A 17,388-nucleotide genomic window follows, 5' to 3' on the forward strand; every position below is an offset into this window, starting at 1 on the left:
GTTTGTGACTACTGTCGAGACCGGTGATAACGAAATCAACGGGAATCGGAAATCCCTTCGCTACATCCGCTATTTCGATATAACCGATTTCGGTTGAACTGCAAAAGGGAAGGGGAAACCGTGATCGCTTCCCCCTTCTTCCGAAATCTTCCATTTTGCTGGGGCCTCCTCTCCCCTCCCCCTCATACAGCATTTTGTCATGCCCCCCCCCCCCCCCCCCTCCCCCCTTTGAATCAAAATCGTGGCTACTTGCCTGCTTCAGGTGGTGTTAGCTCAGCGCAGCTCCGGCAGACGTGAAGCGCTCGGAATCCGATCGCGCAGTGACCGACTTCTCACACAGGTTTTGGGCAGCGCCTAATCGCTCTCGTGACTAGCATTTCGCTCAAATAACTCGCGAGCAATTCCATCCAAGCCTGAGACGCCGGCATTGTGCGCCGTATATGAACGTATTTGAAATCGAAGGCCGCTAAATACTAAGATGTACATCGCCCGTGGCGTGTGATTGTAATCGACACACACAGTGTTTTAATCTTGCGGTCCCAAACCGGGAAAGACTGTGGGTGCGTGTGCGCCTGGCGTGCGATCATGTACTTATCTCACAAATGAGGAAATCGATGCTTCTGATTATTTCATATATCCGACCATGGGTCATCGAGCTTCATCATAACTGGCACTTGGTGCGATTTTGAAGATTATCCTCCGATTGAGCCGATCGAGCGCCGGAAAAAAATGGACGTCGCGGTGCTCGTCCTCTTGGTGCGTTTCCTATATTAGTGAGTTTTAGTAGACAGTGTTTCCCGCTCCACTAAGCCCCTCCTGGGCCTCTAAACTCGTCAGACACAAAGTTGGGGCCGAAGTTCATGGAGCGCACCGATTGGACTATCCCGACGATGACTTCGCGCTTTTGTCGCCGGCGTCCAATTGGCGCGCTCCGCCAACTTTCGACTCCAACTTTGTGTTTGACGAGTTTAGGGCCCCAGTACCCTGAACTCTACAGCCAAGGCTACCGGCGCGCAGGCGCAGTGGAGGTTTCTTCGTAGCGGAGGGCTAGCGGAGGGGAAACACGGTCTACTAAAACTTCTTATTAAACCAATTACACGGAGTTATTGCGGGCGCCTCGATCTCGCCCTTTTAATGCGAAAAACATTAAGTGTCCCATGGAGCAAACTGGCGTTGTGTGGAACAGCGAAACGAGCAATAGATTCCCATTGGTTGCGACGGGTCATATCAGATCCCTCGTGGCGAAAGCCAGCGGGGCCGCTCAAGGTCAAAGCGGACGCGCGCTTCAGAAATAGAACCACAAAGAAAAGCACAGCAACGCGGATGCATCGTCACGGAAGTTGCGGAGCCGGCGGGGTTTGCCGCGCCTGCGCAGTGGGAGGGGCGGGGGGCGCTGCGCGCGTAGGAATGCAAAAGCTGCTTACGTGTAGGAGTGCTGCTTACGTGTAGGAATGCTTTTGCATTCCTACACGTAAGCAGTTTTAAGTGTATTTATCGATTTTTAATTTTGTTTTTCTTTCCCAGCATAACTGCGACGGTGCAGTTTTGCCGCCGCTCAATTTGCACCGTCAGATCGTCGGCTACGCAGTCGGCCGTAAAAGTGAAACCAGGTGCGGAACACGCGCACTGTGTGATTATTGGCCCGCACCAACGGAGAAACACGGTGACAGAAATAGCTGCGTCAAGAGAAACATATACAAAGTGTTCAAAAATAAATTACGCGTATCTTTTTTTTTTTTTTATCGCAAAAATGAACTTTATGCTGGCCGAACGCTCATTCTCCGGCCGAAGGTAGCACTAAAGGGTCACAACCAGATGCCAAAGTTTCAGCAAGAACCGACATTTTATTCAAAAGTTATAAGTGATTTTTCTAAAAATTTCAATAGGGAAAATGGGCCCGGGCCCCATGGGCCTCCCCTCTGGCTACGTGCCTGGAGGGCTTTGGAAGTTGCGAATAGTCCAACAGACGGCCCCGAATTTTACGAGGGGCTTGATAACGGTGCGGTATAAGTTTTAGGGTTCGGATTTTTCGAAAGTACGCCGAATCCATTTTCGGAAATTCGGTTTTAACCGAAAAAGCTCAGTTTTTAGGTTCGACATTTTCGATTTAAACCGATAAAAACCGATAAAGGCATGTCGAATCCCTTTTCTAAAATTCAGTTTTACCCGGAAAAATGTCACTAACTTTCCAGTCGTACGGCAGAACCGTGGCGAAAAATTGGAACGACAGTGTCTATCGAAACGTGCCCGAATGTATGGGATACACGGGTGGCATCACGACGTTTCGGTTTAATGTGCGCATCATCGATCGGAACATGAAGTCCGAAATGCCCCATGACTTCGCCATGTACGAGCCTGTTTTCAAAGTCGTTGTAAGGAAGACTGGATGCAAGCTCTGCATGTTGTGTTGTGCCTCAAAACGTCGCACCGTGTCTCTTTTGGCGGTCCCAATTGGTTGATTGGCCGATTTTGGCTCAGGCAGCGCTTCATCTCCTCAGCCTGTCAGTGTCCAGTGTTAGCATTAAGAGGGCATTCTCAAAGCTCAGGGTCATATTAACAGGAAAGAAAGAGTGCGGATCAACAAGGAGAGCCTGGGAAAGTACGTGTGTTTTGATTCGGGGCATATTCCTATCTGACCTGTTTCTACTTGTGTGTTTTTTTTTGTTTTTTTTTTCTTGTTTCTTTCTCAGTTGCACACATTTGCCGAATGAAGTGTCCATTTCTTTTTCAGTTTACATGTGCTGTTATTCTTTGAGTGATCACAAATATCAAAGCTACAAGGATAATCTGATCCGGTGTCCGTTGGTGTCTATTTTATATTCATCGAAAAAAGCCGATAAACGTTTGTGGGCATAAATATATGCCGAAAAAAAAATATATTTTTTTTTTTAAAACAAACACCAAAAAAAAAGTACGCCGAATTTTGAAAAAAAAAAAAAAAAAAAATAGAAACCGAAAAATCCGAACCCTAGGTAATAACTTATTAAACAGCTGAAGTGTGTATCAAAGACTGGAGAAAGAAAACGCTGAGGTTTTGCATTAGGTCCATGAAAAACCTTGTTTATTTCTTTTCATAGTCAGTCACACGTGCATTAGCTATTTAAATAAGTTGTACAGCTCGGCTATCAAGCCGCTCGTGGAAGTTGGTACCGTCGGTTCAACATCAGTCCGCTGCACGTCCAACTGAAGTTTTGGGGTGTCTTATGTTGGACGAAGGGTGTAAGAATACATCTTTTCTTTTTTTTTTTCTTAGAGTGAGCGTGTATTTTCGGTCGCGCACCAGTCACCTATAGCTGTGTTTGGAGATTTGTGTTTGTCCTTTGTCCCTCTTGTTCCCCTTCTCGAGGGTTTATTTTCTTCATTCTTGTCCAGCTCGCTTGCACCTTTGCATTTAATTGCAGTATAATCATATCCTTAAATTGCAAGCTTTACCCTTGTTGGTGTTAGACTGGTGGCGGCTGATAAAACCCGTTTGCTCTACTGACGTCTAACCCCTGGTTAGCTCAGTTGGTAGAACGCTCCACATGTAATGGAGAGGTCGCGGGTTCGATACCCGGACCAGGCGGATTTTTTCAGAGGCTCACCAGTCACCTAGCTGTGTTTGGAGATTTGAGTTTGTCCTTTGTCCCTCTTGTTCCCCTTCTCCAGGGTTTATTTTCATAATTACTGTCCAGCTCGCTTGGACCTTTGCACTTAATTGCATTATAATCGTAGAGTGTATATTTTATTTCGCAAATACCGCGAAACTCGCCGTCTAGCTCAGAACCGGAAGTGGTTTGGGGGCTATTTGCACACTTGCGCCACCACGTTTTTGGGGAGCAGAGGCGCGGAGCCTTTTTATTTTTTTTCATCTGAATGGTATTGTGTAGTGAGAGGCTAAAATGCGCGCCGAGCGTCTGCGTCATTGTGCTTTGGCCAGCACACGTTGGGGTCTCCGGAGAGACGTCGATCGTGGGTACAGCTGGCCGACTGTCTGTCGAAGCCATGGGATAGGCAGAAAACGCGCCACCGGAATAGTAAATAAGAATAAAATATAACGAAACGTGTTTTTTTTTTTATTATTATTGCGGGGGAGGAGACGGAAAATCGGAAAGATTTGGATTGTGGGGCGAACGTTGAAGGGGCTTTGTCGCGAGTTGAAGTGCTGCGCTTGCAAAATGATATCATCTTGACATCGAGAGCTTGAGACTTCATTCGATTCCGTCTGTTCTTAGGCGCACTACTAAAATTGTTGCCATAGAAAAAAAAAAAGAGGCAATCGGTAATGTCGGTGGTTTTGCAAAAAACGAGAAAGAAAAAAAAAAGGAACAGGCGTCTTCGACTTAGACTCTCGTTTCAAAGAGATTGCGCCTCAGAATACAATACAATGTACGGTACTTACGAGTGAGGATACTGTCAGAGTTTAATGAAAAAGTAGATGAAGCAAAAAGCACAAAGGGTGGCGAACGTAGAAGTGCGTATACTTCGCCATCGGTGAGGCGAAGAATGGGCCTTTCAGTGCGACAGATTTCTTTCACACCGGCGCCATTGAAGTCGCGTAGCTCGCGCAGGACTAAAAGTGACGTGTAATTCTAATTTACTTTTTTTTTTTTAAGGTTTGTAATTCTAATTGTGATTACCGTATTTTCGGGATTAAAGTGCGCACCCGGTGGAAAGTTAGCAGGGGCAAATTTGGGGGCATACATAAAAGTTTTTGCTTAGATAGTTCACACCTGACGTGCGCACAAAAAAATCTTCGTACAGCAGAACACACCTTGGCAAATGTCTGCTCTCTTAGCTCACAAACAATCTCGTGCGTTAGTCATCACGAACGTAGTCTTTCATTCACTAAGTTCGTCACGTCTCGTCATAAGGAAGGATATTGAGAAAACAAAATTCCCGCGTAGTCCGCACCTGTAGATAGTCAGCCGCGAAAGATTTCAACTTTCACTCATGCATAGGCCACGGACTATAGGTCCGGAAAAGTGTACGGTAGGTACTTTAGGAACTGAAATTAATTGCCAAAAAATGTCAATGTTTTTTTTTTTTTTTTTTTTTTTAGGGGGATTTTGCATTTTGCCGAATATAGCTTTCACGGACAGGTCGAACAAAGTAGACTCCGAAAAAAATTATGACGAAATACTGGACGGCCCATTGCAGCGACTATTTAAGAAACGCGCGGCTTGACGTGCATCCAATTACCGCTGGCAACCCACGAGATTGGGACATTAGCCGATATGAACGTGGAAGAACCAATCATTAGAAGCATGAACCCAACCAGGCACGCGACTATAGCATTTTGAATCTGTGGCACCGTGCCTGCTCGTACGCCCGAACCTTGGGAGAGAGCGGTCGTGGTGACGCCGACTACGCGATCGCGGAGAGTTACGTTTCCTGGCAGTGAATGACAGAGCGAGAATGGCTGCCGTTCTCACCTTGCCATCTAGGTATCTACGCTAGCGTTTATGCGTCGCAGTTTGCCCCACACGTATAAAATGCGTTCTGTAATAATCGCAACCACGGCAACGAGGAGGAAAGATCGCCGCCACACGCGAGTACACCGCGAAGCTTGGCTACGAAAAGATGCAGTAGACCGTTGCCGCGGGCGCGCGTTCGTCCACGGCGACCTCGAGAGACTGTCGGCCGTGTGGGGAAGCCCCCCACCTTAATTAACCACGCCGTCCTGCCACGCACCGAGGCCGCCTCGGCGCATTTGCGGCTCTGCTTTGCGGCGACGGTCCGTCACACCTCGCGTCTCCCCCATGACGGCGGTCCGTCAGATGTCCGGACAAATGCCGCGGCTGCCGCATGAATGGAGTGTCCAGGCGGCAGCCGGCCATGTTGCGCGACGAGCACCCCTTTTTTTGCCGGCATTTCTTTTTTTAACCGGCCACGACCGCCTAGCAACTGAGTCGGTCGCGCTGCCGTTGGTCGGGGCCCCACGTGACTTCCAGCTGGCGACGAGGAGGGCGCGCGGCGGCGGCGCTGCCGTCGCCCGCGCTCCCATTGGTCGCGGCGCAACCCGGCGCGGCGCTGATTGGTCGGCGGGTCGGACGGGTCGTCTGCTGCGCCGCTTCATTTTCCGTCCGACGAGCGCCGCGAGCAATGCGACTTCTCGTTGAGCCCTGTTCCGGTGTGATGGTCTCCGAGGTGGCGTCTTCGTGCCAGCAGCCTCTATGCCGGTCGCGCTGAGCCCGGTGTGTTGCGCAGTGTGTGTGCGTCCCAAGTGCGTGTGTGGCACGGCGCCTCGCCGCTGGGCTTGCGCCGAGTACAAGACCGGTAGGACTAGGGCATAGCGACCGACCACGCCACCGTGATACGCGCGCCTCGCCCGCTGGATTATCGGAGCTTGCCGTCGGGCCCCCGCCGCTGCTTGCTCGGTGTCCTTGCATCATCATCCCATCCGTCGCCACATGTGAGTTACGCCAGTCTATCGCTTCTCCATTTGCCCTTACGGGCCGACGTCGCCAGGGATCTGTCCGACCTCCGGAGTTGGTCGATTTTGCGGGGTTCAAACCCTGCTCTCCAAACTGTCACCGGTGGCTAACCGCACCTCACGATGCGTCCTCTCAACGGACGGCTATCTCTCGTCCTTGCGCGGACGCACGGCGTTGCAGCGACGCCGGTCCCGTTTGAATGGCGAGGCGACCTCGTTGCGGCAGCCGAAGCGGCGTGCTCCTTCGTACGCCTTTTCCCCGTCCGCCTTTCCCCCTGCATGGCCGTCGCTCGAGTCGACGCACCGCCGGCTCTGCACCGCGCTCACGCGCATCCCGGGCTCACCGGCTCCCCCGACGTCGCATCACGCGCGCGAAACTCTGTAATATGGGAAACCAACGCTAACTATTACGCCGCTGCTCTCCCAACTTTTTCTCTCTCGTTTTCTTTTCTTTTCTTCTTTTTCTTTTACGTGTAATGCGCTCTCATATGCACGAGGAGGGAGCCATGCCGGCGGGAGTGCGTTATTTATTTTATTTTTGTCGCAACTTTGCACGATTGAGCGATGGTTGGACGAGATGAAACGAGTCCACATCTCCAGTTTCGGCTGGCCTTGGAAGTGCCCAGGCTGTGTAGGAGGCAGTCGCGGTTGCTTCACGCTCTGCTGCTCGCCCTGCTGCGCCGGCCTCCGCTTCTCCTACCGGTCACTTTGAGAACTCGCTGTTTCCATGGGCCCAACCTCGTCGGCACGCCGTGCCTGGGATCGGCCACCGATGTGCCCGACTTTGCCCGCCCTGTTTGCCCCGAAGCATTTTTTACTATAGTTGGTCGTCTTTAATTGCGGGCTTTGCGTCCCACAATTCATTTGGATCGATAATTTTAAATTGATTTGGTTCTTAACCTCCCTCGAGGGTCAGGGTCTAACCGAAATGAACTCTCTGGGATTATGTAGTAGCTGTTAGCTCTCCGTTTAGGTATTACTAGCGGTTTTCTTGTTTTATATATACTGTATATACATATACAGATGAGTTGCAAGCCGTTGTTCGGCACGTTTAGTCTGTTATACGACTGAATAATAATATCCCTGTTAATCTCCCTCGAAAGATGGTGCTAATAATAATTAGATGTGCACACTAATATTGTTGGGTACAATTTCCACTGACACGTGTTGGTTCCAAGGTACTATTTTGGCTCGTTCTCATTATTAGCTCTAGGCTTACCTCCCGCGTGACCGTGGTAACTAGCGGTCACGGACGAACTCCTGTTGCATCTAGACTTACGTCACTGCTTCGTTACTGCAGTAGCAGGTTAATACCCATATGAATGGTTTTTGCACATTAGTCTTTCTTCTTCGATTTTTGGTGTATGGAGATATTGCGGAGCCTAAACCTGTGTTCGGGGTGGGACACCGTTAGCACGAACAAGCCACCGGCGTTTTTTTTTTCTTCTAAATTCTTTACGTAATCTGTGATACTCTCAGAGAAACTTATAGCATGCTTGAATGTGCTCATACTGGGTGCTGACATGGGTGGTCGAATTTGGCTGTATTGATTACCATTTATGGGCAGTACCCCCCAAAAAGCTCCGATGTCGTGTTCGTGCCGTGTTGCCCGATGGTGCGCAGCACTACGTTCACACAGTCCACCCAGAGACATGCGCAAGAATCGCAGCACACGCTGACTCTCACAGACACGTCTGCATGAATGGATGGGTAGGTAGTGTTGGGTAGTAGCTTGCGACACCTAGCCTAACATAATGTCTTTTTTTTTTAAATATATATTTTGTGTTTCGTTAGATAGTCACGCCCACCGAACTTCGCGTCATATCACAGGAAGTCGTTTTGCAGTCGATGCAAACTTGGTTTTTCGTGAAGATGCTAATGTAAAGCCCAATTTAATCCGCGTCTTTTTTTTTTTTTTAAAGCAGAGCTACTAAAGTTATTAAATTAGTAAGCTTCAGCGTAACGGCAGTTCAGCCATGGATGGGTGAATGCTTACGGGCGTAGCCTTTAAACGGGTGGTAGTTTGCGCCACCTAGTCTGGAAACAAAAAGTATGATTCCTTCCCTCGCCCTTCCACGCCAATTTCCTTCGCATTATTTGCATTATCATCGTTCCTTTCCCTTTGCATTTTTGTAACTTGGTGCTTGAAATCATTGTTGCCAGTCGCCCGAACACTTTGTCTGAAATCGCAGGAAACGGTTTTTCGTTTGGCAGAACCGTCCGATTCAGAGCGTAACCACATGACCGGAGCTTCCCGAGACCGCTTCTCTAATGCTCAGGATGCCGTGCACTTCGGAACCGAAACGATCGCCAGTGGTGCCCGCTGTGCACTAAACACCAAAATGGCGGCGCCCGTAAAAGAATCTGGGAAAATGGGTGGCGGCGTACTCTCAGCGGGGCTTGTGTAGTCTCGCCGGCGTTTCGTCCTTGGCAGCTGAGCGCGGCAGCTGCACTTTCCCGCGGCCTGGCGCTAACAACGCCGTTCATTCGATCTGGACGCCGCTCTTTGTTCGACGCAGCCGGCCGCGAGCGCCGCAAGGTCGGCTTCCCGCCGTACTTCGGGTACGCGATGCAGTGAAACCGAAACTCAGTCGCAGGCACGTGCCACAGTATCGTACAAAGGCGGTTTACAAAACCGCCTTTGTACGACATACCGTAATATGCAGTATGAAAAGCGGTTTATAAAACGCACCCTGTAGGTAAAGCCGTTGGAGAGTTTTGGATGAAAGGAGTCCCCGAGGAGCTTGGGGAACCCGTTGGGAGTTTTAAAACTCCCTGAACTGACGGCGTCGTGGCCGATGGGGCTCCCCCCCCTTGCGGCCGCTCCGGTCGGCCTGCCTGACCGGCGGGCAGGCGTTCGCAGCAGCGGCGCGGTGGTGCGGCAGCGAGGCCAGTGTCCGAGGGGGGGAGCGGGGGCCGGCGGTCGTCGACCCCCGAGAGCGGCTGACCCAGTTGCGGTGCGCCGCCCGCCCTCCGTTCGTCCGGCACCGGCCGGTTCCGGCAGGGCCGCCGCTTCCACGTGCAGCGCCTTCCAGCGCCTTTCTGGCTCAAAGTGCCGCCTTCCCCCGTTACCGTTGGCCGCGTGCACGACGGAAGCCATCGCCGTGGTCGGCTTCCGCTAAACCCCCTCTTGATCAAAGGCGCGTTTCTTCAAAGTCCCGACAACCATTGTTCTGGAAACGCGCGAGACGACTGTACACTGTGTAGCCGTTCGCTTCCAATGGTTTCGCCGCCATTTGCTTCCAAGGACCGGACGGGGCAGGGTCCTCGTGCATTGGCGCATTTGGCGCTACTTGTAGGAAAACGATCACGTCAAGAGGCCTTACTTTCTACGAATTCCCAAACCTTCACTGTGATTTCATTAACGGAAATGCGAACATTGTCACACTGTCAAGATGGACGGCGCGTGTTGGTCGAAGAAAGCTCCGACACCGAGCTTCCACCGTGCTTTCTGCAGGCGTCATCGAACTTAGCGTTCGAGGCCGATGACAAGTAGCCAGGTTCGCAACTCGTGACGTCACGAATACGAATCGCTAGACGCCATTAGAGCGCATGCTCCGAACGAGTTCACATTAATAGGCTGCTAAGCCTTGCAATCTGACTGCACGATGCGGAAGAACTGCGGAAGCTCGCCATCAGCTCGCACTCACGAGCTGAGGACTCGGCTATGGCCGCGTGTACATGCTCCCTATAGGAGGGCGCGCCATCTTGAGAGCTCGTGTGCGTGTCTGGCTCGCACTCCGCGGCAACGAACGCACTCCTACCGGGCTGCAGACCTGCACACTGGTCCGTATAGTGAAACGAGCAAGTATTTGCACGGTATCAGCACGGGATGTGGGATAGAGCAAACCGTTGGAAGTCGTTAGCAGACGCACCTCAAGCGCAAATGTCCTAACCGCGGCCTTTACGAGACGAGCACTCCATTTTCTAGTTTTCTCGCGAGCGGCGCCATTTTTCTGTCTAGTGCGGAGCGTGCGCACCAGACCCCTTTTAAAAAGTTGGGCGCCGTCTAGTAGCAGTGGCGCGAACTAATTCGAGTCGGCCATTGTTGGGGCGCGTACCCCGAGCGCGCCTATTGGACACGAGTGCGGCGTTCGGCGCTCGGCGAGGACTCGGCTCCAATCACGCGCTTCCGAACAATGGCGACCGCCAATGTTGCTCGACGGACTTCCGAAAACGCGAAAATGCGACTTCGCGAGCTTTACACACAGTGTCAGGACGCTCGGCCGATGCGGTGGTACTTTGTCGCGGGCTGTTGTAACATTTCTGGAGGACCGAAGAACACTTTTCCCGCGCTTTTCGATAAAACTCGAGACAACTGGGAACCACGATTTTATGCACAATGATGACTAGGTGGCGCAACCTACCGGCCGTTACCAAGGGCCGTTAGCATCCATCCATCCGATGGCTGAAGTCTGTTTACTCTAAGGTGTGCATGTTTAGTGGCTCTAGTAAAACGAAGCAATATTTTTTTTTTTTAAGGATTTGAGTTGCACATAAACGTCGTCGGAGTGGAGAGTCTGTTGACCGATCCCTCATTGTTTGTAAACGAGCACGTCGGCGCGTCACAACTGCGCGCTCGCGCGAAAAGTAAAACAAAAGGCGTCGCTGCCTCGGACTGACGTCATAGCGTCTTATACGCTTCGAGAAAAGCGAACGGCCTGTCACAGTACGCACCGCCTGCGTTGATTTAGCACGGCCGATTTGGTTGTGGTTCATACATTGGCGAAGAAGTTGGATGTCGCCCTATGGCGGCACGCACGCAGCGGAGTTCAGGTTAGTCTGACTTATTATTATAGTTTAAATGTCAAAACAATAGAAAAAAAAAAAGCGTTTTGTCCTTAGTGTATAGGATGTAATCGGAGTTTTGTCTTTTCGAAATTAATATCGGCTCCAGTTCAATCCCGATGGGTTACAGGTCCCCCATTTTATGACAGGAGAAGTGATGGTAACATTATATGTGGGCTGTCTAAGCATAAGGTACCCAGATTGTACTTGCGTCGTATTCAGACAACAATTCGGGAGGTGTTAAGTAAAGCACGTCGTAAAGCGTAAAGCACGTCGTAAGTAAAGCACGATTCTTTCCGATTTCGTTTGAACGTGTTTTACTTTATGAACAAAAAAAAAAAACTATTCCCTGAGAGCAAGTTAGGAGTAAAAAGAGTGGTGGCTTACGGGGCGGCTTATACTCGATTCCCATATTTACGAGTCCTCAGCCTGGCGTGAGATCTCTTCGGCTTCAGAAAGCGAGCAAATCACGCGCCATACGCTCGAACACTGAGAACAGAACCGTCCAGAAGCCCGGGATGGATGGATGTTCGTGGCTATACCCTTTGTAACGGGCGGTACCTTGCGCCACCTAGCTTTTTTTTTTTTTTTTTTTTTTTGGAAAGGTTTATAGTTGCCAGCTTCAGAAACGCAGTGCATCGCTTACCTTGCTCACGCTTAGTGCAGCGTTCTTGGGCACTTGTGTCGGCCAGAACCGCGTTCTCATTGACCGTAAATAAATAATAAGTGTTTTCTTTCTTTTTTTTTTTTTTTTTTGGGGGGGGGGGGGGGAGGGGTTACAAGCTTGTTCTAAAAAAATAATAAAAAAAGCGCGAAAGCTATTTTAATGCCGTTTGTACGGGGTCGGTTATGTGAATAAAGGGATATATTAAAGGGTGCCATTCGTCCGATAAGTTGATTAATGAACTCAAATGTGTTCAATAACTTTTTGATTGCTGTCAATGAACGCGTGGTTCCAATGTGAAGCTTGCTCAGCGTTATCGAAAACCTCTACATCGGCCAATTTTAGGAAGACTTTGCGTACGTTTGGAGCACGGTGGAGCGCTAAAGTTAGCCACTTGTGCAGCGAGAGCGCAGATATCGGTTTTCGCGTCTTGTGCCGTCCTCCCTTTCTTTCACCGCCAGCCTCGTGCCTGGTGCTCGAGTGGCAACTTTAAAGCACTGCCGCGCTTCACACCCGCCTCAAAGTGTTCCAAAAAAAAAAAAAAAAAGACATATTTATTATTTAGTGGTTTCCGATGACGCTCGGCAATTTTCGAATCAGAAACATGCGTTTATTTTCACCAATGAAAACGTTTAGATATTTTAGTTAATTACTGTATTTCGACGTATTGTGACGATTAGCCCTGCTTGGATCAATTGCGGTCTGCAGTATATCAAATAAGTAAATAAAACAAAATAATATTACGTTCCCCTGGCCGTATAACTCACTTGCACAAACCGCAGCACTGACGCTTTTACTTTTTTTTTTTTTTTTTTACAAATCCACAAAGCTTTAAACACACACGCACGCACGCGCGCACACACACACAATGTGCATTCGGGACGGGTCACGCTGTCTTTCTAACGACGGGGTGGGGTCACACTGCTTATAAGCAGTGTGATGTATGAGCAACGTTATAACGCTGCTCATACATCATTGCGAAAGACAGTCTGCGTAGAGATTCAAACGCGAGATCCGTGCTTCGAATGCCGCGCGTCAAGGAGAAGCTTTGGCTGGCGGCACTCGAACTTGGGGGCGTCCGTCAGCGCGGGCATGGTTACCACCGCGAGCGTCGCTCTCATTTTATTTATCTCTTACTTTTGCTTCGGGAAGTCTCGTGCGGCCTAACCGGTCTGACGACGTTTCGGCTCCCGCTCCTCTCCCGCCGGCGCGAGAGAGCGCCCCGACCTTGACCCAGATGGGGGCAGTGCGGCGCACCCTCGGCGCCTTCCTTTGGGCGGTCTCGTGCACGGGTCGATCGTCCTGAGGGCGCGTACGAACGGCCGCCGGGTCGAACCTCTCTGGGTGGACGGGGCTCGGCCTTCTACACCACGCGCGGTAGTGGGAGTGAAGCGTCCTTTTACACCACGCGCGATGCTGTGAGTGAAGCGACCTTTTTTGCACCATGCGCGATGATGGGAGTGAAGCGTCATTTTACGCCACGCTCAACAGGGGAGTTTTCGTAGACCGCGTTTCCCACTCCGCCGCTCGCTCCGTAGAAAAGACGTCGCTAAAGCGCGTGCGCGCCACTGGGTGGCACTCAGTTTGTCGAACGACGTTTTAGCGAATGCCGACTTTTCATCGATAGGAGCTTTAGCGAATGGTCTGCCGCCGCGAAGCGGCGTTTACGGGTGTTCCAGGTGTGTTAACTTTTTTGTAATGAGCCGCCGCAGACGCAGGAAGGGGGGGGGGGGGGGGGGGATAGATAGATAGATAGATAGATAGATAGATAATAAGACGCGCCCGAGTGATTCGCTAAAACGTCGATTCGCTGAAATGACCGCAATTCCGCACGCGTGGAGGTTGAGACTGTACTGAGGAGTCGAACTTTCGTCAAAATTGTGTGGAACTTTGCGTTTAAAGTTTGAAAACGTTGAACCCTCCAAAAACTTGGCGTTTAAAGTTCCAAAACGTTGAACCCTCTGAAACTCGAACCTCGGTAAGTTCGCGCGGCATCCCCATTTTCGAGCCTTCTCTCCAGAAGCGCGGTCGACGGAGGTACGAAGTTCGCGCTGGAGGCGGGACAACTGACACCCCCTGCCATTCTCAAGCTGTCAGGGTCTAAACAGCTAGCCCTTGATCGAAAGGCTGGCAAACGGCAGGTTTCAAGAATCAAACGGGCTTTCTTTGACATAGTCGGGGGATGCCTGGTTGCAATCGATTCCGTCGATCCCACCGGGGCAGGCGGTTGCGTGGCGTCTCCCCACTTCCGGAACCTTGGGACGCTCCTTTCCTCGGGCTGGTCCCGGGGCCTCGCTGGGGCACGTGTCGGCCTTCTATTTTGGGAGGCGTCCTTCCTCTACTCGCGGAGTAATAGCCCTCGGACTGCTCGTAAGAAGTAGTATTACAACCTACGTCTATCTCCCTCTCTCTCTCTTGTATGAAACGGTTAATAATGAGGGTGGTTCCAAGATGGCTGGGTGGGTAGTTTGTTATTCTCCAGACGTGAATGTGCTACGCCCAAGAAATGTGGATAACAGGGAGGAAAACTAATACCTTGATTTTTCTTTTAAGTTAAATACCAAAAAAAAAAAAAAAAGAAGGGGGGGGGGGGGGTTATCTGCTGGAATCTGAAAAATTCGGTACGACACGTAACTAGATATGCGTTGATGAAAAAAAAAAAAAAAAGATGTCAGTCTCCGCTGATATTGTGAGAGCAATTGGTACTTATTTCGTAGTATTCGGTACCTTCCAGTTGGCGGTTCGTCTGTAACTGTATACTTTGTCTAACCGCAACTACTACAAGTACGAGCGTGTAGCTTTGCCTCGTGCTCCCGCTGCGCGATAGCTCGCGCAGCCTCGGTGAGACCAAAGGCAGGGAGCTCGCGCCCTTCCCGTCTATACACCGTTTCAGGTGAAGCGCAGACGCAGCCGATGCTACAAGCGCGAGCTCCGTTCTTTCAGCGTCCCCGCCAAGCACGCGCGCTCGTGCAGTGCAAGCACTGTTTTAGGCCACGTGCTCGCGCTTGTGACATCAGTTGCGTCTGGACTTCAGCTGAAACGAAGTATATCCCGCTCTGAAGAGAGAGGCGGCTCTAACAGTGGCGGTTTGTGCGCGTGCGTGCGAGGCTGCACGTGAGCGTGCGTGCGTGTCGGCGGACGCGAGCCTGCCCCCCGAGCGGCGGCGGCAGTGCGGAGCGGCGCTCCTCTGGGCTGTTGCTAGGGCGGCCGTCGGCGTCGACCTTTGCGGCCTCGGCGATCCGTCGCTCGAGCACGTAGGCTGCAACGCTCCGGCGTCCGCCTCCGTTGCGCTCTGCCGCCTGCCCCGGGACGTTTCTCTTACAGGAATACTCGTCTGTCCCGCGTGTCTACCGAAGCTTGTCCGGTTCCGCAGCCGCCGAGAATTACGCGAGCACAACTTTTAAAAATTAATTTCTATTTTTTTTTTTTTTTTTTTTTTTTTTGCTAGGTCTTCAGGTCCGCAAAGAAATATCTGTATTTTTTACTTTTTTTTTTTTGTACGCTGATTTTCATGAAAGGACAGCAACGCTGAACCGTCGTTGCACGTTGGTTCGAGTTATGCCAAGCATATAAACCGGGAGGGGCTGTAATTAAACCACGAACGCGTGAATACTCGCGACGCGTGCATTGAACTTGGAACCGAGTGATTCCCAGCCGGAGGTCCCACGGAGCTAGGCTGAGCATTTTTCTTTCTTTATCGTAACTAAGCTGAGCAGGTGCGTGGGAGGAGCGCACAGTTGTTTCGTGAAGTGAAACAAGATACACCAGGACAAATGGGCAACACTGGCGCTATCTATACCGGGTCCCCCGGAATGCCTGCGTATGACTAGATCGACTGAAGGTCTCGTACTATTTGCGAGATTAAATCTGTCTGTGAAAAATGGTCGCTTATAACATCGTTGGAATTGTTTCAAATCCGTCGCAAAAAATGATGCAAAAGAAAAAAGGAAACTAAACAGATGAGAGGCGTTCCACAGCTGTGCGATAGATGGCGCCGGCCAGTTATCTCGTCTGTATCTGTACACTCCCCTCCACCGTCACACGGATTGTAACTTTCGATTGTGGTGAATGGTATAACCTGTTCGATTTAGAATCCTTGGCATAGGTGGCGCAAGCCGCCGCCCCATTAAAAGGGTTCAGGGGTATCCGTCTATCCATCCATTGTCGTAAGTTTCCACAAGACCGCTTATGACGACGGTGGGTTTTATTGAGGTATTGAAGTCAGAGTGTTTTTCTAATAAACTTTCGGTTGCGAGTGCGCTTCGTGTTGTCGTTACCTTCTTCGCTTTGCCCCTGTCCTTCGGCGCTTCCATCCAAGCATGAACCAACTGAACTTATAGTTCACAAGAGATTACAACACAGTCGGTCACTCAAACGGAAATGTCTGAATTAGAGCCACCACGTCAGCTATGCTTCAGAGAACGATAATTCGACCGTTTCTGCGCCTAAAATCATTGATACCAAGGCATCTGAAGCTTTACCTCAAATCGCAGGAAGTGATTTTCCCTCCTCTAGAAATGCTAAAGCGGTTGGTGACGATGTCGTTTGAGCTTTCTACGAGCTCCCGTAACTATTGCCGATTGTGACCGCTCTGCACTATGCACCGAAATGACGGCGCCCACAGGCAAATACGGTAATGAAATGCCGTATATGCTAAGCTCGTTAAGAGAGTTTTGGTATAGCGTTCCGATAGCTCCGATAAGGATATCCGATAACGACGCGATGCATGCGCAAAATGTGGCGGCGGAGTATCGGCTATTGTTATCGGAGTCAGCGGAACGATCGCCTAAATGTCTCTATTTGCTGACTCTGTAGTCTGAACTAAGGTCACCGGATCCTTGAAAAGTAGCGCCAAGCTCCCCCTATGGTCGCCATTTTCGCTCATGAAATGAGCAATATCTCCCTGAACTCTCTGTTTTTGGTGAGCCAATCTAAATTCGCTGGTAGCGGCTAGCTTTCTAGAGACGTTTCTTGTATACCGTGATTTTGCTAGCCACGCAGTGTCGGAACAAACGCACACCTTCGTACCGCCACCACATGAGGTGTCGGGGCTTGGAGGCATTGAAAAATAATTTTATCTTCTATAGTCGGTTACAAGTCAAGAAGGTAGGAGAAGCTCCTCCCACAAGTGTGATGCGCCCGCTTCAAATCTCTCCGCAGTCGAAAGAAGAGTTCACTGGAAACGCTCCTTGTTCCGCTTCAATGGATTCCCACTTGTCTCCGATCCCACTTTTTAAAGGACAACTCCGCTCAATTCCAGGAATTTCGGGGGTTTTGGTGATTATACATTAAGATATACTAATAAACGGCTCGACGTCGTTTGTTTCTCAAAAAAGGAAATATAATTCTCGTAATCCTTCTTTACTCCTGATCACGAACCGAAACCGAAACTGCGCCCGCGCCTGGCAACATTGGTCCCGCGTCGTCATAGTCTGGGACAACCCACGTGGTACGAACGTCACCGCACGACCTCGCCGACCGCGCGGACGGACGGATCGGCGGAGCAAGCGTCGCCGCGCCG

The 17,388-nt window shown here is 50.6% G+C and overlaps 1 protein-coding gene across 1 annotated transcript in view; it reads left to right on the forward strand.

The window, feature by feature from the left end:
• The first annotated feature begins 6,054 nt into the window (after window positions 1-6,054).
• The window catches only part of LOC8036051 (phosphatidylinositol 3-kinase regulatory subunit gamma), a 30,707-nt gene continuing 19,373 nt past the window's right edge, over window positions 6,055-17,388 (forward strand). The window contains exon 1 of the mRNA XM_029971096.4: window positions 6,055-6,394. The gene's annotated coding sequence lies outside the window, so the exon portion shown is untranslated. The remainder of the gene's footprint in view (window positions 6,395-17,388) is intronic.

Source organism: Ixodes scapularis, unplaced genomic scaffold, assembly GCF_016920785.2.
Source record: "Ixodes scapularis isolate PalLabHiFi unplaced genomic scaffold, ASM1692078v2 PGA_scaffold47__10_contigs__length_4178495, whole genome shotgun sequence".
Taxonomy (NCBI): Eukaryota; Metazoa; Arthropoda; class Arachnida; order Ixodida; family Ixodidae; genus Ixodes; species Ixodes scapularis.